The sequence below is a fragment of the Jaculus jaculus genome, chromosome 5 (assembly GCF_020740685.1).
Source record: "Jaculus jaculus isolate mJacJac1 chromosome 5, mJacJac1.mat.Y.cur, whole genome shotgun sequence".
In the NCBI taxonomy this organism is placed as follows: Eukaryota; Metazoa; Chordata; class Mammalia; order Rodentia; family Dipodidae; genus Jaculus; species Jaculus jaculus.
In genome coordinates, this window is record NC_059106.1 from 31,139,557 (window position 1) to 31,164,234 (window position 24,678).

The 24,678-nt window shown below is 41.0% G+C and overlaps 1 protein-coding gene and 1 pseudogene across 2 annotated transcripts in view; one reads left to right on the forward strand and one right to left on the reverse strand.

Moving 5' to 3' along the window:
* The window catches only part of Arhgap21 (Rho GTPase activating protein 21), a 153,407-nt gene that overhangs the window by 120,765 nt on the left and 7,964 nt on the right, over positions 1-24,678 (reverse strand). The gene's annotated exons all lie outside the window — the stretch shown is intronic.
* Positions 11,357-12,229, forward strand: LOC101606285 (annotated as a pseudogene).

The window sequence follows — 24,678 nt, forward strand, 5'->3', positions numbered from 1 at the left end:
CTGCATCTTTCTACCAAAATCATAGTAGTAATGGCAGACGCAGGACTGGGAAGACTGCTCATCCACCTCCTAAATAGAGTGAGTTCAGATCCCCTGACACTAGATAAAAGCAGGAGGTGGCGGCAGGCTGCTATAATCGGAGCATGCCTACAGTGAGATAGGCGGTGCAGACAGGAGATGCTTGCCAGCCAGTTAGCTTCACACAGACAGCAGTGGACAGGATATAATAACAAAGAGACTAGGGAAGACCCCAAAAGTTGTCCTCTGACCTCCATAAACACACCACTTACATACATGAACACACATACATCATACACTCACTAAAAAATAGCTGATAAATCAACTACATACATCAGCAGCATCTCTTCTAAAGGGTAATCAATGAACCAATTCATTCCTCCAAATAAAGGAAGCATGGCTGGGCACTTGTTGGCAAAGCCAGAGGGCTTGGGTTCAATTCCCCAGTACCCACATAATGCCAGGTGCACGAAGTGGTGCAAGCACCTGGAGTTCATTTACAGTGGCAAGAAGCCCTGGACCCAGCACTCACGAGGCTGAGGTAGAAGGATCACCGTGAGTTTAAGGCCAGTCTGAGACTACAGAGTGAATTCCAGGCCAGCTTGGGCTAGAGCTACCTTGAAAAACTAAACAAAAACAAAACAAAAAGTAGTAAAGGAAGCAAAAAAAAATTCATAAAGTGTTATGACTACTAGGTTTTTTTCTGATATAGTTTACATTTCTAAAAAAATTAGTCATTTGTACCTACAATCCTATATTGACATTTCTAAATTTCAAACTGCTCTGAAAGTGAAAACATTGAGGGCAAAACCTGACTTGACCTGAGATGACCTAATGCTCTTTCTAAGGCTTTACTTGTTCCCAGCTGTGTAAATATTCACACTTTTCGTAGCATTCTGATGGCTGAGTGCTATGCCAGAACCTGCATCAGCTCACACTTCACAAACCTAAGAACTTCTGAATTCTGGACTATCAAGAATTCTAGTTAAAGAATTACCATTCTACACAAACAGTACTGGAAACAATGGGAAAGACAGCAGAAAGCCAGAGGAAGAGAAAACAGAAAAAAAGAAAACTTCAGAAAGCAAGACAATTTAACTTGAGATTACAAAAAGATTTTCTACCTGGGGTCAGAAAGGCAGGGAAAACTTAAGGCAAACGTGGAAGAAGTACAGGATTCACATAAATGCCAAAACATGGGAAAGGAATTTCAGGGCAAAATGAACATGAGCAGACAAGAAAAGACTGAAGACATCTCATAAATTCTAGGAACTCTGGACATACCATTGGCTATGAGAGGATGGTGCAAAGTAAGGCAAGAAGGGGACAAAGTCTGCGTATCTCCGAGGGCCATTAGAGTGAGTCACTTTCAAATGGGCTGTAGACCCTTTCCAGGAAAATGCTTTTTTTGAGTAACTACTTTGCCACTCTGAAGAAATGCTAAGCAGAAACAAGAAATCAATAGATCTGTGTGACCTTGATGGATTATGTTCTCTGACATCACTTCCACATCCTGAAGCTGAAAAGAATAAAAAAAAAATCACACATACTTTCCCAGGTAGTGGTGAGCACTAAATGTCATGGATACTTAAGAGTTCAATGTTCTTCCTTAAATACTATACAATCATCTAAAATGGCCAGGCATGGTAGCACACGCCTTTAATCCCAGCACTAAGGAGGCAGAGGCAGGAGGATCACCCTGAGTCCGAGGCCACCCTGAGACTATACATAGTGAATCTAGGTTGGCCTGGTGAGTGAGACCCTACCTCAAAATAAATAAATAAATAAATAAGGGCTGGGGAAATGGCTTAGCGGTTAAGACGTTTGCCAGCAAAGCTTAAGGACCCAGTACAATTCCCCAGGACCCATGTAAACCAGAGGTACAGGGGGCACATGTGTTTGGAATTCATTTGCAGCAGCTGGAGGCCCTAGTGTGCCCATTCTCTCTTTCTCTCTGCCTCTTCCTCTCTCTCTAATAAATAAAGAAATAAAGTATGAAAATAATAATAAAATAAAATGTACTGTGCCTCCACTGTATATTTTTAGGAAACAAACATTACAGTCTAGCACTTACAAAGAACTGGGCAGTACTCTAGTACTGAACAAATATGGTTAATAAACGTCAATAGCATTAATGCCTAAAGTATAATAGGAATAACAGATATTAAAAGGCTGTAGAAAACTAAATACTGAAGAAAGATGCAATTATGTAGTGCATGCTAGAAATAAAACCGCTAGTAACTTTCTGATTTATATAATTGTAGGCCAAAAAAAAAAATACAGTATAAATTACATGACTCTGTCTACCCTGCCACCCTTTGCAAAGACCACTGTCTAGTTTCCAGATATTTGTAATTTGTTCTCGTGCTCTGTATTTTCATCGTGAGATAAAACAACCAAATTAGTAATTTTGCCTACTAAAAGTTTAAGACCAGTTTGGCAAACAGTCTTGTACAAATGTACATAGTTAATCAAATGGGGAAAAAAATTCATGTTTCATGATCATACCTGGTTTAATTCTTTAGAGAAAGGCAAAATTATCACCCTAAAGCCCTCTCACCAGATTAGATTATAAAATGGTAGATGGAGTTAGGCATGGTGGCGCAAGCCTTTAATCCCAGCTCTTGGGAGGCACAGGTATGAGGATTGCCCAAGAGTTCAAGGCCACCCTGAAACTACATAGTGAATTCTGGGTCAGCCTGAGCTAGAGTGAGACCCTGCCTCGAAAAACCAAAATAAAGTAATAAATTAAATTTAAAAAAATAAAATAAAATAGTAGATGGCAGAAGCAACAGATAAGTAAATTAAGAACATAACACCAGAGTTTATTAAAATGAATTCAAAAAGTATTTTTGACACCATCACTAATATTAATGCTTCTCAGTTCTTACATTAGTTTACTTATAAAAATTAATAGATATGGGTTGCTAAAAATACTACCCACTAGCTTATTGCTAACTGGACCCTAAGTATTTTTTATAAGTCGGATCTTGAATATAAAAATATGGCAGAAATTCCGTAGCAAAGAATTGTTCATACAGTAAAGCTTTTCAGTGCAGCATTACTAAGAGATAAAGCAGGAAAAAAAAACTCATTTAGAAATTTATACATTACCAAGTATTTTAATAGGACTTTAAATTTTTTGTGACTTTACTCTTCAGTCATTCTCTCTCATACTTTGCCTCTGCCAGATTCTCTGTGACTAAAGTAGCCTGCCACCAATTCTTACCTGTAAAAGAGAAGAAAATAGGGGCTACTCTTTAAAGAATTATTCTATGTTTTGAGGTAGGGTCTTGTTCTAGCCCAGGCTGACCTGGAATTCACTATATAGTCTCAGAGTGACCTCAAACTCACTGTGATCTTCCTACTTCTGCCTTCCAAGTGCTGGGTTTACAGGCATGTGCCACAATGCCCAGCTTAAAGATTACATAGTAAATTCCAGGTCAGCCTGAGTTAGAGTAAAACCCTACCTTGAAAAGCCACACACACACACACACACACAAAAAAAAAAAAAAAAAAAAAAAAAAAAAACCACAAAAACTATTCCTTAAAGAAAAGTTCTGGGAGGACTTCCGGTTAAGATGGCGGCGTAGGTACCACGCCAAAACAGCCTGGGGGGGGAAGACCAAAAAAAACTCAGCAAAATACACACTTTTACTAAAAAGTGAGGTGTATAGGAAGTTGAGGCGGCAGCGGAGAAGTAGAAGAGTTCCAGAGCATCCAGAGCCTGCACAGGCGGGAACAGCGGCTCCGGGCCGCTCGACTACCCGCCGCAACCGCGGAGCGGCAGAAAACCGCCGGACTCTTGGCTCGAGCCGCAGGACAAGCCAGGTGCGGGATTTTCCCCTCACACCGCGCTCTCCGCAACTCGGGAAACGTGAGGGGAGAGCGGCAGCGAGCAACGGAGGGAGGAGCAGACCGCGAAGTAAAAGCACACGTGGAGAAACGATACAACCAGAACAGCGCGGCTCCCTCCCCTCCCCTGCCGCCTGAACCCAGCTCCAGCGAACACAGCAGCGGCCCGGGACCCGGCCACGCCAACTTGGGCTGACGGCGGGACCCAAGCAGGAGCAGAATTTGGCAGCAACTTCAGCGGCTCCAGCACCGGTACCAGTGGCCCCAGCAGCAGCGGACCCAGGAGCGGCAGCGGTGACAGATCCCACAGCAGCGACTTCGGGGGAGCAGCACCGGTGGACACGGCAACGGCAGCTTCAGCAGCGGTGGGGGCTCCGGGGGTGGCGCCTACAACAGCTGCAGAGACGGCGGCAGCGGCTCGGTTTGCCCCGTAGGAAAAGCAAGTGCCCAGCTCCAGAAATCAGAACAGCAGCCCGACGACCCAGGCAGCAACTTGACTGAGACCACAATCACCCAAGGTAACTGGGATTGCACCAGGGAAGGGTCTCACTTGGTCACAAGCTGACTTGGATACCTCAACAGACCAGAAATCTAAACCTCTTTGTTGATAGAGGATCTGGTCATTATAATAACTACTCTTGCATACATACTCGGGGCTGTTTTTGATGGAATGGGTACAGTGTTTAGCTAAATTTTAGAATCTACCAGTATATTATTCCACTACCTTAAGGTCCTACCCTGAAAATATATTACACCAAATCAATTGATACAGCTAAGAATACACAGCTAGCTAGAAAATCCAAGCATTCACTTAATCCAAGATGCAAAAATATATACATTATAACACAAGAAACACTAAAAAGCAAGACGATATAAATCCACCTAAAAGTATTAATGCATCAGAAATGTCCTCCAGTGAGAAAGAGTTAGAGGAAATGCCTGAGAAAGAGTTCAAAAGAATAATTATAAATATGTTCAAAGAGGTCAAAGAACACATGAAAACAATCAAAGAAGAAATCAAAGAGGAAATCAAAGAGGAAATCAAAGGAATCAAAGAAGAGGCAGGACACCAATTTAATGAAATAAAGAAGGCAATACAAGACATAAATAGAGAAATAGAAATAATAAAGAAAAACCAGTCAGAATTACTAGCAATGAAGAACACAGTTAATGAAATAAAAAACTCTGTAGAAAATCTCACCAGTAGGATGGATGAGGGAGAAGACAGAATATCTAAGCTAGAAGATCAGGTGGCAGACCTAATGCAGTCCAACAAAGAGAAAGACAAACTTATAGAAAAGTATGAGTGGGAATTTCAAGATATTCGGGACACTATGAAAAGATCCAATATAAGAATTCAGGGCATAGTAGAAGGAGAAGAATTCCACTCCAGAGGCATAGTAGGCATCTTCAACAAAATCATAGAGGAAAATTTTCCCCAAATTGGGAAAGAGGTGCCAATACAGATACAGGAAGCCTTTAGAACCCCAGCCAGACAAAACCCAGAAAGAAACTCTCCTCGCCACATTATACTCAAACTTCCAAACACACAAACCAAAGAAAAAATATTGAAAGCAGTTAGAGAGAAAAATCAAGTTACCTACAAAAGCAAGCCCATCAGGATTACAGCAGATTATTCAACACAAACTTTTAAAGCCAGAAGGGCCTGGAGTGATATATTCCAAGTTCTGAAAGATAACAACTGTCAACCAAGGTTACTTTATCCTGCAAAGTTATCCATCCAAATAGATGGAGAAATAAAGACATTCCATGACAAAAGCAGGTTAAAGGAATATCTGAAGACAAAACCAGCTCTACAGAAAATACTTGATAGAATCCTCCATGCTGAACAAAAGGAAAAGCACACATATAAGGAACCTAGAAAAAACCAGCCATACTCAAATACCAGTTAACAGAAGAGAGCACAGGTAGAACAAGTAACACACACACACACACACAAATGGCAAACATAAATACACACCTTTCAATAATATCTCTTAATATCAACGGTCTCAATGCCCCAACGAAAAGACATAGATTTGCAGACTGGGTTAAAAAGCAGGATCCTACAATTTGTTGTCTTCAAGAAACTCACCTTTCTACAAAGGATAGACATTATCTTAGGGTGAAAGGTTGGAAGACGGTGTTTCAAGCAAATGGGCCTAGAAAACAAGCAGGGGTTGCTATCCTAATATCAGACAGGGTGGACTTTAGCCCGAAGTTAGTCAAAAAAGATAAGGAAGGTCACTTTATATTGATTAAGGGCACACTCCAACAGGAGGACATTACAATCCTAAACATATATGCACCTAACATGGGGGCTCCCAAATTCGTCAAACAAACACTATTAGAACTAAGGTCACAGATAACACCAAACACGGTGGTGGTGGGTGACTTTAACACCCCACTCTCATCAATTGACAGGTCATCCAGGGAAAGAATAAACAGAGAGGCATCTGGACTAAATGAGGTCATAGAAGATATGGACCTAACAGATATATACAGGACATTTCATCCAAAGACTGCAGAATATACATTCTTTTCAGCAGCACATGGAACATTCTCTAAAATAGACCATATATTAGGACACAAAGCAAATCTTAACAAATTCAGGAAAATTGAAATAATTCCTTGCATTCTATCTGACCACAATGGAATTAAACTACAAATCAGTAGCAAGAAAGGCTACAGGGCATACACAAAATCATGGAAGCTAAACAATACACTACTAAATGATGAGTGGGTCAATGAAGAAATCAAAAAGGAAATCAAAAAATTTATAGAGTCAAATGATAATGAGAACACAACATACCAAAATCTCTGGGACACAATGAAGGCAGTTCTAAGAGGTAAATTTATAGCCTTAAGTGCCTATATTAAGAAATTAGAAAGGTCGCAAGTAAACGACCTAATGCTTCACCTTAAAGCCTTGGAAAAAGAAGAACAAGGCAAACCAAAAAGTAGTAGACGGGAAGAAATAATAAAGATTAGGGCAGAAATTAATGAAATAGAAACAAAAAGAACAATCCAAAGAATTAATGAAACAAAGAGTTGGTTCTTTGAAAGGATAAACAAGATTGATAAACCCTTAGCAAATCTGACCAAAAGAAAGAGAGAAGAGACACAAATTAATAAAATCAGAGATGAACAAGGTAACATCACAACAGATTCCAGAGAAATTCAAAAAATTATAGGGACATACTATAAAAGCATATACTCCACAAAGTATGAAAATCTGAAAGAAATGGATGATTTCCTTGATCTATATGACCTACCTAAATTAAATCAAAATGAGATTAATCACTTAAATAGACCTATAACAAACATGGAGATCCGAGCAGTTATCAATAATCTCCCAACTAAAAAAAGCCCAGGCCCGGATGGATTCACTGCTGAATTTTACCAGACTTTTAAGGAAGAGCTAACACCATTGCTTCTTAAGCTTTTCCAGGAAATAGAAAAAGAAGGAATCCTACCAAACTCCTTCTATGAGGCCAGCATCACCCTGATACCAAAACCAGGCAAAGATAGAACAAAAAAAGAAAATTACAGACCAATCTCCCTCATGAACATAGATGCAAAAATTCTCAACAAAATCTTGGCAAACAGAATACAAGAGTATATCAAAAAGATCATTCACCCTGACCAAGTAGGCTTTATCCCAGAGATGCAGGGATGGTTCAACATACGCAAATCTATAAATGTAATACATCACATAAATGGGTTGAAGGACAAAAACCACATGATCATCTCATTAGATGCAGAGAAAGCATTTGACAAAATCCAACATCCCTTCATGATAAAAGTCCTACAGAGACTGGGAATAGAAGGAACATATCTCAATATAATAAAGGCTATTTATGACAAGCCTACAGCCAACATATTACTAAATGGGGAAAAACTGGAAGCTTTTCCACTAAAATCAGGAACAAGACAAGGGTGTCCACTGTCTCCACTTCTATTTAATATAGTTTTGGAAGTCTTAGCCATAGCAATAAGGCAAGAGACACACATAAAAGGGATACAAATTGGAAAGGAAGAAATCAAGTTATCACTATTTGCAGATGACATGATTCTATACATAAAGGACCCTAAAGACTCTACTAGCAAGCTGTTAGAGCTAATCAAAACCTACAGCAATGTAGCAGGATACAAAATAAATACACAGAAATCAGTAGCCTTCATATATGCTAACAACAAACACACAGAGGATGAAATCAGAGAATCACTCCCATTCACAATTGCATCAAAAAAAATAAAATACCTTGGAATAAACCTAACTAAGGAAGTAAAGAATCTATACAATGAGAACTTTAAGACACTCAAGCGAGAAATTGCAGAAGACACTAGAAAGTGGAGAAACATCCCTTGTTCCTGGCTTGGAAGAATCAATATCGTGAAAATGGCAATCTTACCTAAAGCAATCTACACATTTAATGCAATCCCTATCAAAATTCCAAAGGCTTTCTTCATGGAAATAGAAAAAACAATCCAAAAATTCATTTGGAATCATAAAAAACCTCGAATATCTAAAATAATACTGAGCAACAAAAAAGAGGCTGGTGGTATCACCATACCTGATTTTAACCTATACTACAGAGCCATAGTAACAAAAACAGCATGGTACTGGCACAAAAACAGACATGTAGATCAGTGGAACAGAATAGAGGACCCAGATGTAAGCCCAAGTAGCTATAGCCACCTGATATTCGATAAAAATGCCAAAAATACTCATTGGAGAAGAGACAGCCTCTTCAGCAAATGGTGTTTTGAAAACTGGATAAATATCTGCAGAAGGATGAAAATAGATTCTTCTATCTCGCCATGCACAAGAATTAAGTCCAAATGGATTAAAGACCTTAACATCAGACCGGAAACTTTGAAACTGCTAGAGGAAAAAGTAGGGGAAACCCTCCAACATATTGGTCTTGGCAAAGACTTTCTAAATACAACCCCAATTGCTCAGGCAATAAAACCACAGATTAACCACTGGGACCTAATGAAATTACAAAGATTTTGCACCGCAAAGGACACAGTGAAAAAAGCAAAGAGGCAACCTACAGAATGGGAAAAAATCTTCGCCAGCTATATATCTGATAAAGGATTAATATCTAGGATATACAAAGAACTCAAAAAGTTAACTAATAAGGAATCAAACAGGCCAATCAAAAAATGGGCTAAGGAGCTAAATAGAGAGTTCTCAAAGGAAGAAATACGAATGGCATATAAGCACCTAAAAAAATGTTCTACGTCACTAGTCATCAGGGAAATGCAGATTAAAACTACATTGAGATTCCATCTCACTCCTGTCAGATTGGCCACCATCATGAAAACAAATGATCATAAATGTTGGCGGGGATGTGGAAAAAAAGGAACCCTTCTGCACTGCTGGTGGGAATGCAATCTGGTCCAGCCATTGTGGAAAACAGTGTGGAGGTTCCTAAAGCAGCTAGAGATTGATCTACCATATGACCCAGCTATAGCACTCCTAGGCATATATCCAAAGGACTCATCTCATTTCCTTAGAAGTACATGCTCAACCATGTTTATTGCTGCTCAATTTATAATAGCTGGGAAATGGAAACAGCCTAGATGTCCCTCAACAGATGAGTGGATAATGAAGATGTGGTACATTTATACAATGGAGTTCTACTCAGCGGTAAAGAAAAATGAAGTTATGAAATTTGCAGAAAAATGGATGGACCTGGAAAGTATTATACTAAGGCCCAGAAAGCCAAGCGCCACATGTTCTCCCTCATATGGGGATCCTAGCTACAGATGACTGGGCTTCTTGTGAGAATGATAATACTTAGTAGCAGAGGCCAGTAAGTTGAAAAGGAGACATAAAGGGTGGAGAAAGGAAGGGAGGAGGATACTTAATAGGTTGATATTGTATATATGTAATTACAATGATTGTAATGGGGAGGTAATATGATTGAGAATGGAATTTCAAACGGGAAAGTGTGGGGGTGGGGAGGGAGGGAATTACCATGGGATATATTTTATAATCATGGAAAATGTTAATAAAAATTTAAAAAAAAAAAAAAAAAAAAAAAAGAAAAGTTCTGGGAGCCACTATAATCCCAGTGCTCAGAAGGCACATATAGGAGGATCATCGTGAGTTTGAGGCCACCCTGAGACTACACAGTGAATTCCAGGTCAGCCTGAGGTAGAGTGAGACACTTCCTCAGAAAAAAAAAAAAAGTTCTGGGGGACTGGAGATGGCTCAGCAGTTAAAAGCCTTGCTTGTGAAGCCTGAAAGTCCAACAACCTGAGTTCAATTCTCCAGTACCCAGGTAGAGCAAGGTGCAAAAGTGGTGCATGTGTTTGGAGTTGGCTTGAGGTGGCAGAACACCCTGGCACACCCATACTCATCCTCTTTTTGTCTGCCTCATTGTCTCTCTTTCTCTCAAATAAATTAAGAAAATATTTTTTAAAAAAGTTTTGGCCTCAGTGCATGAAATACTTGCCAGGCAAGCATGAGGATGTAAATTCTAAAGCCCAGCACCAAGCTGGACTTGTTAGTGCATGCCTGTTATCCCAGCTCTGAAGGAGGAGAGGCAGGAGGATCCTGGGAGCTTGCTGGTTAGATTGTCTGGCTGAATCAGTAACCTAAGTTCAGTGCAAGACTCCTGTCTCAAAAAATGAGGAAAGAAATTTAAGACATCCAGTGCTGACATCCAGCCTCTGCACATGTATGCACATGCACGAACATACCTATGGACACACATACACACACAAAGGGAAAAAAGTAAAGGCTAGAGGAGCTCCATTGGTAGGGGGTCTGCCTACCAGGCATGAAGCTGTGGGCTCAACTCATAGCACCATGTAAAGTAGATATGATGGCACCAGCCTGTTACCCCACCTAGTACTTAAGTGTAAGGGCAAAAGGGTCAGAAGTTCAAGGTCATTCTAGGATACACAGCAAGTTTGAGGGTAGCCTGGGCTACATGAGATGTTTGTCTCTGAACCAAAAAATAAAGTTTTGAAATTAGATCTTAATAATCATGGAAGCCAATGATGGTTTGATTCAGGTATTCCTCATAAACTTATGTGTTTGGAATGCTAAGTCCTCAGCTGATGGCAATTTGGGAATTAAAGCCTGGAGGAGCTTCCCTTTGTGTCAGTTAAGACAAAATAAACCCTTTTTCCCACAAGCTGCTCTTGGTCAAATGTTTTCTGCCAGCAGTGTGAAATATATTTTCATTCTTTTACTACATTTTTTTCTTTATTTATTTGAGAGAGAGGGAAGCAGATAGAGAGAATGGGTGCACCAGGGCCTCCAGCCACTGTAAGCAAACTCCAGACGTTTGCACCCCCTATGCATCTCTCTTACATGGGTACTGGGGAATCAAACCTGGGTCCTTAGGCTTCACAAGCGCCTTAACCACTAAGCCATCTCTGCAGCTCCATTTCATTCATTTATAAAGAAAAGAAAGAAGGCAAAGGGCTGCGGGAACGACCTGGGAGGAGGAGGGCCAAGATGGCGGAAGTGCAGGAGTCTGCAGGAGGCCCGGCGAGAGCAGCGCGGCCGTTTGCAGGTCTTCCAGATATAACCCTATCTCAAGACTTCCCAACAGAAGGAGAGACCACTACTCCTACGAGATCTCATACTCGAGAATTTGACAGCTCCACATTAAATGAATCTGTTCAGAACACAATTATGTGTGCTATAAAGGCTGTTGGGAAAAAAAAAAAAATCATGCATGTTTTTTATACCCAAAGAAAAGCAACACTCTTTTGAGAGATTGGGATTTGTGGGGTCCTTTGATCCTTTGTGTGACACTGGTACTAATGCTACAAAGGGGCACTGTAGATGGAGAAAAAGATGGAGGCCCCCAGTTTGCTGAAGTAACTGAAAGTCTGGCTTGGTGCAGTTACTATCACCCTCAATTCAAAACTCCTTGGAGGAAACATATCTTTCTGAGCCTCTGTGGGCTGGGATACTGCATACTTCCTTTAACAGTCGCAATGACGATCTGCCGCCTGGTACTTTTGGCAGGCCCAGGACCTGTGAACGTCATGAGTCGGCTTCTGTAGTGGCTGTGATGTCTGCCTGGTCTGCACTTGCTCTTACAACTTTCCTGGCTGATAGCCAGCCTCCAAACCACAGAATTCTGTTGGGTTTTTTTGTTTGTTTGTTTGTTTGTTTGTTTTTGCTTTTTTGAGGTAGGGTCTCACTCTAGCCCGGGCTGACCTGGAACTCATGGCAATCCTACCTCTGCCACCCGAGTGCTAGGATTAAAGGCGTGAGCCACCACGCCTAGCTCTAAACCACAGAATTCTTGCCCTGCATCCCATTTTCCTGTTTCACTTCATCACCAGTTGGACAATTCTCACCTTTATTCCTCAGTAAATCAGGAGACAGGAATTTAATGCCAGTGAACTGAAGGCTCATCTAGAAGATAAGGCATTTTGACACTAGCCCTCTGTTGACTAATTTTTGAAGGTTATTAAAAAGGAGGCATACAGCACTGTTTTAGCTTATATGAGGAACTTATGTTTGTAAGGGTGTCCTATTAATGTTATTTCTTTCAAATACATATGCATACTACACATAGTAAATTGCCTATATATGTTATGTCACTGTGGTCAATGTGAGTGGCAACCAGTGACTCGAGCCCATGGACACACCTTATAAACTGACTAGAGTTTAACTCTTTTCAGCTTTGGGAATATCTGTTCAGGTGCAGCTCTTAAGGAAATTGCCTTATGACTATTAGACAATGCTCTTTTTTGTCTATATCCGCTTTATATTTTTTACTGTCAAGTTTGAAAGGGCAGTGACTGAGTTTAGAAAGGGGCTTCATAGATGTGGGAGAAAACACATAGTAACCAATATTTAGATTTTGATCACAGGCAATTCTATACTTGTTGCAGTGAAAAAAACAACAACAAAAAAGCAAAGGACATCTAACAAATCAGCCCTTTGGTCCCTTTCTGTCATGCTTAACAGCACCTCATTTGGCACACTAGTTTTTTTTATTTTTAATCTTGCCCCCTCGTTCTGAATATGCAGTATTAGCAACCAATCAACATGCAATACCCTTTGGCTGAAATTCCCAATGGTCCGGTGCTGGAGCTTCTTTCAGTAGAATACTCAGAAATCTCGGTTCATAGCTCTCTACTGTACACTATCATATGGACACCTTCTCTTAAGATGCAGTTTAGATACTGCAGAGCTAAAGGGAACCCTTGAGTATTTTGTGTAGTCCAGCCTCTGAAAAGAAAGGAAAGCTGCATCAGAAGTGTGTGGACACAGACTCCACTCTTCCAGTGGGTGGTTAACAGAAGAGATGCTTACAGCATGATGTTGGAGTTGAGTTTACACTGTTGCCTTTCCACAGTAAGCTCAGTTTTTTCATTAGATATGTTTTAGAGTTAATGAACAGACGTTCATTTTCTGGGTTTTAGCCTTTATTTATAAAGCTAATTAGATCCCCTTAAGATACGTACATTTTGCACATATGCACCTACATGTACTCTCAGATATTTATGCACATAAGTGTGAAGGCTTTTCAGGCAGCAGAGCACTTGGGACAGGCTGATTCTCAGCTGAACAGGGCTCCTATAAGGTAATATGAACTGTTGCTTTCTACAAATTACACAGCGAATAACTCTAATAGACAGAGAGTAGGAGTCAGAGGACATTCATCAAATATGCAGTTGCTTATAAAGATAGAAATTTCTAGGCTGGAGAGATGGCTTAGTGGTTAAGGTGTTTGCCTGAAAAGTCAAAGGACCCAGGTTCGATTCCCCAGGACCCACATAAGCCAGGTGCACAAGGGGGTGCATGCATCTGGAGTTTGTTTGCAGTGGTGTGTCCATTCTCTTTGTCTATATCCCCTCTTTCTCTGTATCACATTCTGCCCCACTCCCTCTCTCACAAACAAATAAATAAAATAATTTTAAAAAAATTTAAAAAGAAGAATTTCTTATTCCATGCTTTTTCTTTATCTTAGAATTTAAAGATTTATTCATTTTGTATATAAGACTACCTAGACGCAGACATATGATTCTAAAAGCATAATTTGTCCATCCCCAGATTAATCAAGTGTGCAACACTAGGCCAAATGGGTTCATGGTATACTGAATCACAAAGCATTACAAAGTTGATCATCCCCTCTTGACACAATCACCCAATCGTGTCAAGAGTTTTTGGGTATATGTTTGTATTAATTGCAGTTTATCTTTTAAATTGTAAAATAAATCCTTGTGAGGACAAAGGGGGGGACAAAGGAGCCTTCCACAGAAGGAAAATTGTCCTCTTTGTTAGAGCTGATAAACAAAGTGATTCTCTTGTAAGAGTTTTGGAGGCTGGAAAGGCAAATGTTATTTTACCCAAAAGTTCACCAAGTGGAATAACTCATGTGAGTGCAAGTAATGCAAGAATCAATGTTGAGAAAGAGAAGGATAACTTTAAGGCTCCATTAAAAAAATAATATACATACATACATATATACATGTAAAAAGGAAAAAAAGGTAAAGTAGGACTAGGAAGATGGCCTAGCAATTAAATATGCCTACTTGCCAGCGCAGATATAATTACCCAGTACCCACATAAAGCCATATGCACAAAGTGGTTCATGGAGTCTAAAGTTTGTTTATAACAGCAAAAGACCCTGATATACACCATGCTCATTCATTCTCTCTATAGGACATGGGGTTAAGAAGGACAGACCTTGTACTTTAGTGCTGGTGTTTAATACTTTACCAATAGCTTTCAATTTGTCCTTTATCTTTTTTATAGTCTTAGTTTTTTTCACCTTGTTTGCATTTTTAAGTTCATATTTAGTGTGAATTTTTATATTAATTAATTTCATTTTGAGGTACATATAGTTACAGTATAAAACACAACAGAGTGTAAAATATAGGTGACTTCCCAAGTGCGTTTAGCTACATAATTCATACCCACTTCCAGACACAGAGCACATCCCTTGCCCCAGGAAGTGTCCTGCATGCTTCCTGGTGATTCCCCTTTCCCTCCACTTACAGAGGCAAATGGTTGTAGTTTCCATCTCCACATTAGTTCTGCCTCTCCTAAAACTATGAATGAAATCATACATGAATATACCACAGTGTTTTATCTATTTTCCTTGTAATGGACATTTGAGTTGTTTCTACTTTGGGGCTATCATGAGCAAACCATTATGAGCACTCCTGTGTAAACCATTTTGTGGACAAGCCTGTAATTGCTCATGACCATTTCATTTGTCAAATACATTAGCATAAAATTGTCCAAACAGTTCCCTTTTTAGAGGGCGGGAGACAGCACAGCGGATAAAGTGCTTGCTATGCAACTCTGAGTACCTGAGTTTGGCTTCCCCGATCCTACTTAAAAGCTGGAAGCTGTGGTGGGCTTCAGTAGTCCAAGTGAGAGAGGAGGTGGAGCAAGGTGAACTTCCTAGAAGTTTGTGGATGGAGAGGTGAACAATGAAAGACCCCACCTCAAGAGAGGTGGAAGGCAAAGACCAACCTCAATTTGTCCCTGGACCCCACAGGTACATATGGCCCCCACACCCACACTTGTTCATACACCAAATAAATAAGCTTGTAAAAATTCCCTTCTTATTTTGTCAGTACTAGAAAAATTGGTTATTTGGGACTGTTCCTCATTTTACTAGGATTTCCCTGCCCATTTTTTGCAGGCGATGGTACACATTACTTGCAGTCTCTGAGCCCTGTGTCTAACTCTAGAAGACACACATGCACTTGTCCACATATGGGTTTAGAAGTATGAGTTGTAATTTTGTATCCTAGTGTCTCCCAGCAAAATGTTCTTGTTTGTTAAAATTCCTAGGGAGTAGTCTTTCCTATCATAATAAACACTCCCTGCCCCATCAAAAAAAAAAAAAATGAAGATAGAATCAGGGTTGACAGGGAGGGGTCTCAAAGGAGAGCAAGTTGCATTTTTTAGGACTAGGACAAACTTTTGAGAAGGCTGATGTTTGTGATTGCATTTAGGAGAATACATTACTTTTTTTCTAAGAAATATAATTTGATAGGTATTGCATCTAGGAGGATATATTACTCTTCTTCCAGAAAGTATAATTTGGACTGAAGTCTTTCAGCAGTTTTATGTGCCAGAGACACTACAAAGTGATTGTGAATATATTGATAGACAGGGTATAAGTAGTAAATACATCTATCCTACAAGCAATGCTAACTGAGAGGTAATGGAAAATCCTACCTTTTCTTTACTTCTTGTTTTTTCTGTGTAGTCTCAGTGTGGCCTGGAATCATGGCAATTCTCCTACCTCTGCCTTCTGAGTGTTGGGATTAAAGGTGTGCACCACCACACCTGACCTTAAATCCTACCTTTTTTTGTTGGTTTTCGAGGTAGGGTCTTGCTCAAGCCCAAGCTGACCTGGAATTCACTATGCAGTTTCAGGGTGGCCTTGAACTCACAGCAGTCCTCCTACCTCTGCTGGAATTAAAGGCATGTTTCTCCACGCCTGGCCAAGTCCTACCTTTTCTTGAGTTTGAAATTTGTTTTAAAAAGAAGTAGTGGGGAGTGGTGGCACACGCCTTTAATCCCAGCACTTGGGAGGCAGAGATAGATTACATAGTAAATTCCAGGTCAGCCTGAGCTAGTGTGAAGCCCTACCTCAAAAAACCAGCACTCCAGAGGCAGAGGTAGGAAGATCACCATGAGTTTGAGGCCACCCTGCTTTAGTGACATGCTAAATCCCACCAAAAAATAACCCCAACACCCCCTTGTCAGTACCAAAGTTGACCAGCCAACTCATACTTCTAAACCCATATGTGGACAAGTGCATGTGTGTCTTCTAGAGTTAGACACGGGGCTCAGAGACTGCAAGTAATGTGTACCATCGCCTGCAAAAAATGGGCAGGGAAATCCTAGTAAAATGAGGAACAGTCCCAAATAACCAATTTTTCTAGTACTGTGCTCCCCACTGCTACTTCCTTTACTTACAAAAGGGACCCTTGAACCAAATAATTTACCTCACATTTGGCACCCAGTGACCAGGATGTTTGTTTTCTTTAGAAAAACACACATATCCACAACCCTTATATAATTTTTTTGTTTTTACATTTAAATATAAAAATACTACTTTGCTTTGTGTTATAAATGGAGGACAAAGCAGTAAAGAACTTTTCTTCTCTTAAGGTAGGACAGCCATCTGTTGTCGCTGAGCTGCTGTTTGTGAAGGGTGTGGGTGGCTCCAAGCAAGAGAAACACAAGAGGTAAACTAACCCCCAGTTCTTGCTCTTCTCCTAACCTCCACTAGTGAGAGTTGGCTTAATCTTAAGAATTGAAGTTTACTGCCAAGGAGACATGCCATCCGAAGTAGTCAGGCCTGCCCTTTTAGCTGTCCTTCAGAGAAAGTTCTCCCTTCCTTCAAACACTGCTTTGTGTGGAAGTGACATCTACCAGACAAGCACACCTCCAGAGAGAAGCAGTCACCACCTTCCCCTGCCCCCACCCACACATTAGAAAGGAAGAAAATGGGGGCCGGGTACATGGAGATTAAGAACTTGACCCCTCTATCCTGACCAAGCAAAGCAAGGTTCACTGGGTATGAGGAATAAAAAGACCTTGAAATTCCACTTTTGAGTAATGGGGACAATTAAGACAACAGGGAGAGGGAGAGTTGCAGTGGGATGAAGAGCTGGGAAGGGCTCAGTCGCTGGAAGCATCTTCCCTTAGTTTTTGTACTGGAAGGGCTCGTCGCCAGTCTCGTTGAGAAGACGTGTACGGATGATGGCTTCTGTCACTGCAAAGGAGTCACAATTGGCAGAAGGGCGCCGGTCTTCGAAATAACCCTCTTCTCCTGGCCGACAGACCAGGGAATGGGGATGCTAGTGCTGCGGTTGGCAACACCGGCGGAAAAGTCGTTGATGTTGGAGGTCTCGTGGAAGCCAGTCAGGCGCCGGGCATTGTCCAGGCCTCCCTTGGGATTGTAGGCATAGATGTGGTACTGGTGCCGCTTGCTGAGTTTCTCAATGGCCTCCTCAATGTACTTCAGGCCATTCTCCTCCCGCATGGCCTTGTGCTAAAGTTGGTATGGCAGCCTGTGCCATTCCAGTTCCCAGGAATGGGCTTAGGGTCAAAGGTTGCTATCAACCAAAGTCTTCACATACACGATGTAAGATAAAGCAGGCCACCCATAGGTGATCTCCCATACGGATTCCTTCACAGGGTCCAATTTGGAATTCCCACTGGGCAAGCATGACCTCGGCATTTGTTCCTGAGATCTTGACTCCAGCATACAAGCAGGCCCGGTAGTAAGCCTCCACGATGTCTCAGCCATAGGCTTTGTCGGCTCCCACGCCACAGTAATACGGGCCTTGGGGCCCAGGGAAGCCATTGGAAGGCCAACGAAAGGGTGCCCATCCATCCCCATGAGAGTGTATTCCTGCTCCATTCCAAACCAGGGGTGTTGGTTGCTGACCATGTCCATGATCCGCTTACAGGTGTGCCTTAAATTGGTCTCGGCAGGCTTCCAACTATACTTCAAAACTTCACGGAACACCAGCTTGTTGGATCCTTGTTGAGAAAGGGTCACAAAACATGGTAACTGGGAGGAGGAACATGTCACTGTTGGAGCCTTCAGAATGGAAAGTGCTAGAGCCATCAAAATTCCATTCCGGCAACTTTTCTACACACCTGGGCTCACAGTCCAGGGTGCGGGTCTTGCAGCACAGCCCTTCTCCGGTACCATCGATCCAGACACACATGGCTGGGACTTTCTCGCCCTGAGGCAGGGCCATGTACATCTGCTGGATGCCTTTGTTCAAGTTGGAACTTGCTGAGGTGGCCATGGTGGAAGGCGTCCTGGGCGGCTGCGGGCTGGCGGGAAGGAAGGTGGTCAGGCAGCGAGAGCGAGGTGGAGAGAGTGCAGAGAGGAGATTGGTATACAGTTCAGACAGTCTGCTCGGCTCCCATTTTCGGCTCTTCTACCTTCATTTTGTAACTGGTTTTACTCTGCCAGTTCCCCTTTACCTGTGGCTGCATTCCCGCTCTGTCACAGTCACAGTCTCCAGAACTGCGGGTGGATACTATACTTAAAACCGTGCATGATACTAGCCAGTGCGTGTCACAGGGAAGGAGAATGAAAGACAAGACTGGTTCAATCAATCAGCTATTGCTGGAAAGTAAAGAACAGTTTTTAAGGGAAATTATCCTATTAGTGATCTGTTTATGGCTGAGGATGTATGTTGCAATGATTTCTGTCATCTTTCATAACCTATACCTAATAACAAGCCTCTCCAGTATTTATATATAAAATCCCACCACAACTTCTCCTGTTCTTGCTAAAGTTAATATAAACTGATTACAAAATACATAAATTATTCTAACAGCAATTTGTTTAAAATATATATCCTTCTGCAAGACAGCAAATGTTACTTTTCCTTGCATGTGCATGAACAAAGTATGTATGGTGCATTCACACTGATGTGGTGTCCCAGACGCTCACCTGTGCGCCTCGTAGGCTTGCCCGCAGCTGCTGGAGAGGAGCACTGAGTGTCACCCTCTGTTCACTCATCTGTTTCTTCCCTGTGACAGTCTTACTGGTTTCAGAGCCCTCCATTCACAAACTCCAGTGAGTCTCTGAGCTCTGCTTCCCACAGGCCATGCCCATCTGGTTACACAGGCTCTGGAGATTGGGACTTGGTAGTCTCAGGGCAACTCAGGCCCTCATACTTATATAGGAAGTACACTTTAACTGCTGAGCCATCCAAGTTACTTTTTGTTTTGTAATGTTTTATTGATTTGCAAGCAGAGAGAAAAGAAAAGAAAGAAAGAGAACTGCTGTACCAGGGCCTCCTGTCACTGCAAATGAACTCTAGACATACGTGCCCCTTTGTGCATGTGACTGTATGTGAGTACTCCAGGTTGTCATGCTTTGTAAATACATGCATTTTAACTGCTGAGGCATCTCTCCAGCCCCAGTTTCTTGATTTTAACTTAAATTTTTTTGTTGTTTATTTATTTATTTATTTCAGAGAGAAAAAGAGGCAGAGAGAGAGAGAGAGAATGGACATGCCAGGACCTTGAGCAGTTGCAAACAAACTCCAGAAGCATGCGCCGCCTTGTACATCTGGCTTACGTGGGTCCTGGGGAATCGAACCTGGGTCACTTGGCTTTATAGGCTAACACCTTAACTGCTAAGCCATCCCTCCAGCCCCCAAGATACTTTTTAAATTATTTATTTATTTGAGAGGGAGAAAAAGAGGCAGGTAGAGAATGGGCGCACCAGGGCCTACAGCTACTGCAAACGAACTGCAGACGCATGCTGCACACCTTGTGCATACGGTTTTATGAGGGTACTGAAGAACTGAACTGGAGGCCTTTGGCTTTCACTAAACCATCTCTCCAGCCCCTCTCCCCAGTTACTTTTATAATAAAGCTATAAATGTACAGTACTAGCTATAAGAAACCAATGGCAGAATTCTATCCCTTTAAATTTTAATTTCTGATTAAAGTATGGTAGACATTTTAAAAATATTTTTATTTACTTGCAAGCAGAGAGAGAGAGAACAGACAGACAGAATGGGCATGCAAGAGCCTCCAGTCACTGCAAACGAACTCCAGATGCATGCGCCACCTTCTGCATCTGGCTTACATGGATACTGGAGAATTGAACCTGGACAAATGCCTTAAGCACTAAGCCATCTCTCCAGTCCTTTTTTAAACTTTTATTTTAAAGTACCTATTAGTGGTTGGGGATTTAGCTCAGCAGATGAGTGCTTGCCTAGCAAGTGCAAGTCCCTGGGTTTGGTCCTCAGCACTGAAAAATAAAGTACCTATTAATCCAAGAGCATACTAGCTAAACTATATCTGGATGAAATTTACATTTGGGCATGGTGGCACATGCCTTTAATACCAGCACACTCCACAGGCAGAGATAAAAGGCTCACCATAAGTTCGAGACCAGCCTGAAACTACAAAGTGAAGTCCAGGTCCAGCAGAGGCTAGAGCCAGACCTTGCCTAAAAAACTATATATAACTGCAAGGGAGAATGATGGGGAAGAGGAGGGAAGGGAAACAAACAAACAAACAAAAATCGTGAGCAAACATCCCATAAGGAGGGGATAGGGAAATGGCTCAGTAATAGTTGTACAAGTTTTTTTTTTTTTTTAAAGTAAACAGGGCTGGAGAGCTGGCCTAGTGGTTAAGGAACTTGCCTGCAAAGCCTAAAAACCCAGGTTCAATTCCTCAGGACCCACATAAACCAGATGCACAACAGGGCACATGCCTCTGGAGTTTATTCATGGTGGCTGGAGGCCCTGACACACCCATTGTTTCTCCCTCTCCCTCCCTTCCTCTCTCTCTATCACTCAAATAATAAAAATAAAAATATTTTTAAAACAAAATACCAGCTGGTCCTGGTGGCACACACCTTTAACCCCAGCATTCAGGAGGCAGAGGTAGGAGGATCACCATGAGTTTGAGGTCATCCTGAGACTTCATAGTGAGTTCCAGGTCAGCCTGAACTAATGTGAGGGAAACCCTACCTTGAAAAACCAAAAAAAGAAAAAAGAAAACACCATAATGAAACTTGATTCTTTGTATGCTAATACATGTTTTAAACAGAATTTAAGTCCACTTAAAATATATTAATGATTAATGCATAATTAAAAGTTATGCCTTCATAATAAAGGACAGCATGCATGACACCACTTATAGTTGTGCTAAACGTCTATCTAGAACCAAGATAAGCAAAAGGGGCAAAAGGCAGTAATTAACCAATTCAATGCCCAAACATGCCTAACAGAAGACTAGAGCAGTTAGTCACTAGGAAAAACTAAATAAAGTCTTCAGCTTTCCATTTTTATACTAGTAAGATGTTTGTTCCGGTCTACTTTCCCCAAAATAGATGACTATATTAAGAAACATAGCAAATTTTAACTTTAAATCTATCCTTGTACTCACAACTCAAGAGAAGTATTTCTTACACACTGATAACTAGAATGCCAAAAAAAAAATTCTGCAACATGAATATCTTTTTAAACAATATATTTTATTTATTTGCAAGTAGAAGAGAATGATATGCCAGGGCCTCTAGCCATTGCAAACAAACTTCAGACATATACGTCACTTTGTGCATCTGGCTTTACATGTACACTGGGGAAACAAACTCAGATTGTTATGCTTTGCAGGCAAGTGCCTTAACCATTGAGCCATCTCCTCAGCCCAACATGAATATCAATACCTTTGTCTTGCAGGTTTCCTTAAAAGCATAAAACATCACCTTCCATATTTCATAGTGAAATAACTCTTTGAATAATATTTAATTGTATGAGAATATAGCACCTAAAATTATAAACTATTTTGATAAAAATAAATCAAAAATTGAGCTTTTACAAAAGATTGTTTGTGATAATTAATCTTTATTGTCAACTTGACTGGATTTAGAGTCACCATGGGAACACACTTATAGGGGTATCTATGAGGGTATTTCCAGAAAGGCTTACCCATGAATGTGGGTGGCGGGTGGCACCATCCCACAGGCTGGGGTCTAGGACAGAGTAAGGTCAAGCTGAGCGCCATCGCTGGGCCTGCTTCCTGACCACAGATGCAAAGTGACCAGCTGCCTCACACTGCCATTTCTATGTCTTCCCTGCCATGATGAACTGATGAGGCCCTTTAACTCTAAGCCAAAATAAACCTTCCTCCTATAAAAATTGCTTCAAGTAAAATTAATGTTAACATAATGTCTTTCTACTCTAACAGACTATATATCGAAAGCTGTAGAAGTTTAACATGTTCAACTTTTTTTTTTGCATGTGTGTGCATGATGTGTGGTGCACAAACGTGCAAATGTGCATGCCCTGTGTGCGTGTGTGCTGAAGCCAAAGAAGACCATCAGGTGTTCGCTTATCATCCATCCCCACATTTCCTTGAGACTGGGCTCTTCCTCAACCTGGAGCTATGGTCAGTGAGGTCCAGTGATTACCTGCTGTCCCACCCCACCCACTACAGACTACAATTACAGACACGTTTAGCCACACCCGCATCTTTATGTGAGTTCTGGGAGTTGAACCTAACAATCCCAGGCCCAAGAGGCCCTCATGCTTAAGTGCAAGTGCTCTTAAGTGCTGAGCCATCTCCCTAGCCCGACACATTCAATTTCTTAAGGTCAATTAAAATTAGATAAATACTGGAACAGTCTTTAAGTACAATAACCTTTCATTTTAGTAATCTAATCACATCAACCAGAAAGAAAAACAAGTGTCTACCATATGGTCCTTCTGTACCAGAAAATAGCTGCATTCAATAACAGCATCTGTGCCTGTTATCAACACTAGCACTGCCCATACTTAAAGCAGCATACTGTTAAGTAGAAGATGACAGGATCGTCAACAAGCAAAGAACAAAAGAAACTAAATTATTACTCTGTTCTGTTTCTTGACCTGTGATTATTCAAATAAGAAACAAAAAAATCAAGGCACAATGTATTTCAAAAACATTAAAAGAATTAATGCTAGGAAGCACTAATAATTCTTGGAGATGTTTTCTTTATTGGTGGCTGTTGTCTAATGAAAGTTGTACTGGAAAGGCTATGATAAAAACAATAGAGGCGAAGGGCCTGAGGGCCTGTTCCCACTGTTGCTGGATCTGCACTAAGGTCCTGGCTGTTCACCCGTGTTGGGACGTCACATGAAAAGGTCTACTGGATGCATTCAAATCCAGGCTACACAATGTCAATGCTAATATTATACAATAGCTTCTGTTACTACTCTCCTCAATTCTGACAGGTGTTACTTTTAGTCCTATTTAACACATGAGGCTCTGGTAAACAGTAGTATTTTGGCTTTTGAGTCATATGCTAGACATTCATTTAAAGTCAGGCTGCTAGGGCTGGAAAGATAGCATAGCAGTTAAGGTGCTTGCCTGTAAAGCCTAAGGACTTAGGTTCAATTCACCAGGTCTCACGTAAGCCAGATGCACATGGTGGTGCATGTATTTGGAGTTCGTTTGCAGTATCTGGAAGTCCTGGCGCACCCATTCTCTCTCTCTCTCTAATAAATAAACAAAAATAAATAAGGATGTTAATACAGACAGTTTTTGGCTGCAGTGCTAGGATCCAAATCCCCTCATGCATGCTAGGCAAAGTGCTCTAGCACTGAATCATATGTCCAGCTCTTGACTTATTAGCCTTAATCAGTTTCTCTTATTCACCACTCTGATTACCCTTACACTGGTCTTTATTGTCCAACCTGTCAGTGAGAATTACTTCACATATTTGTAGTCCACATTGTCCTGGTTATGGTAACTAGTAATGAACCTAACCAAAGGTAAGAAAGATACAAAGAAAAAAAATTACTCAAAAATTTTCATAGCAATATTTATGGAAACAGGATGGAATTTAAGGTATACAGGAAGTATAATGAAGAACTTGCACTTTAGACCTAGGTTATATAATGCAAGATAAGCACTCAAATATTATATACCTACACACAAACTGGAATTTTTCTAGTCTTTATTCACTTAAAAAATACATTGAGGGTCGATTAAGGCACAAAAAAATAAGTGAACAAAATAGCCACTGTGCTTTTATTATTTACATTCTGCATGCATTACCTGTCTCAAAGAAATAAGTAAAGTTAAATAGATAAGCATGAGGGCTAGAAACTGAGTGATAAAGCAAGGGAGGCGAGGGCAGGGCCTGAAGAGAGGGGCACTCACTGAACTGAGTGGTGGGCAAAGTTTCACTCAGAAGATGACCTCCAAACAAATTTGGAGATGCCATGAAGAGGCCTGGAGGAAAATCACTCCAAGAAGAGGGTTCAGCAATTGTGAAGATTCTCGTTACTACCATTCTTGGTGTGGAT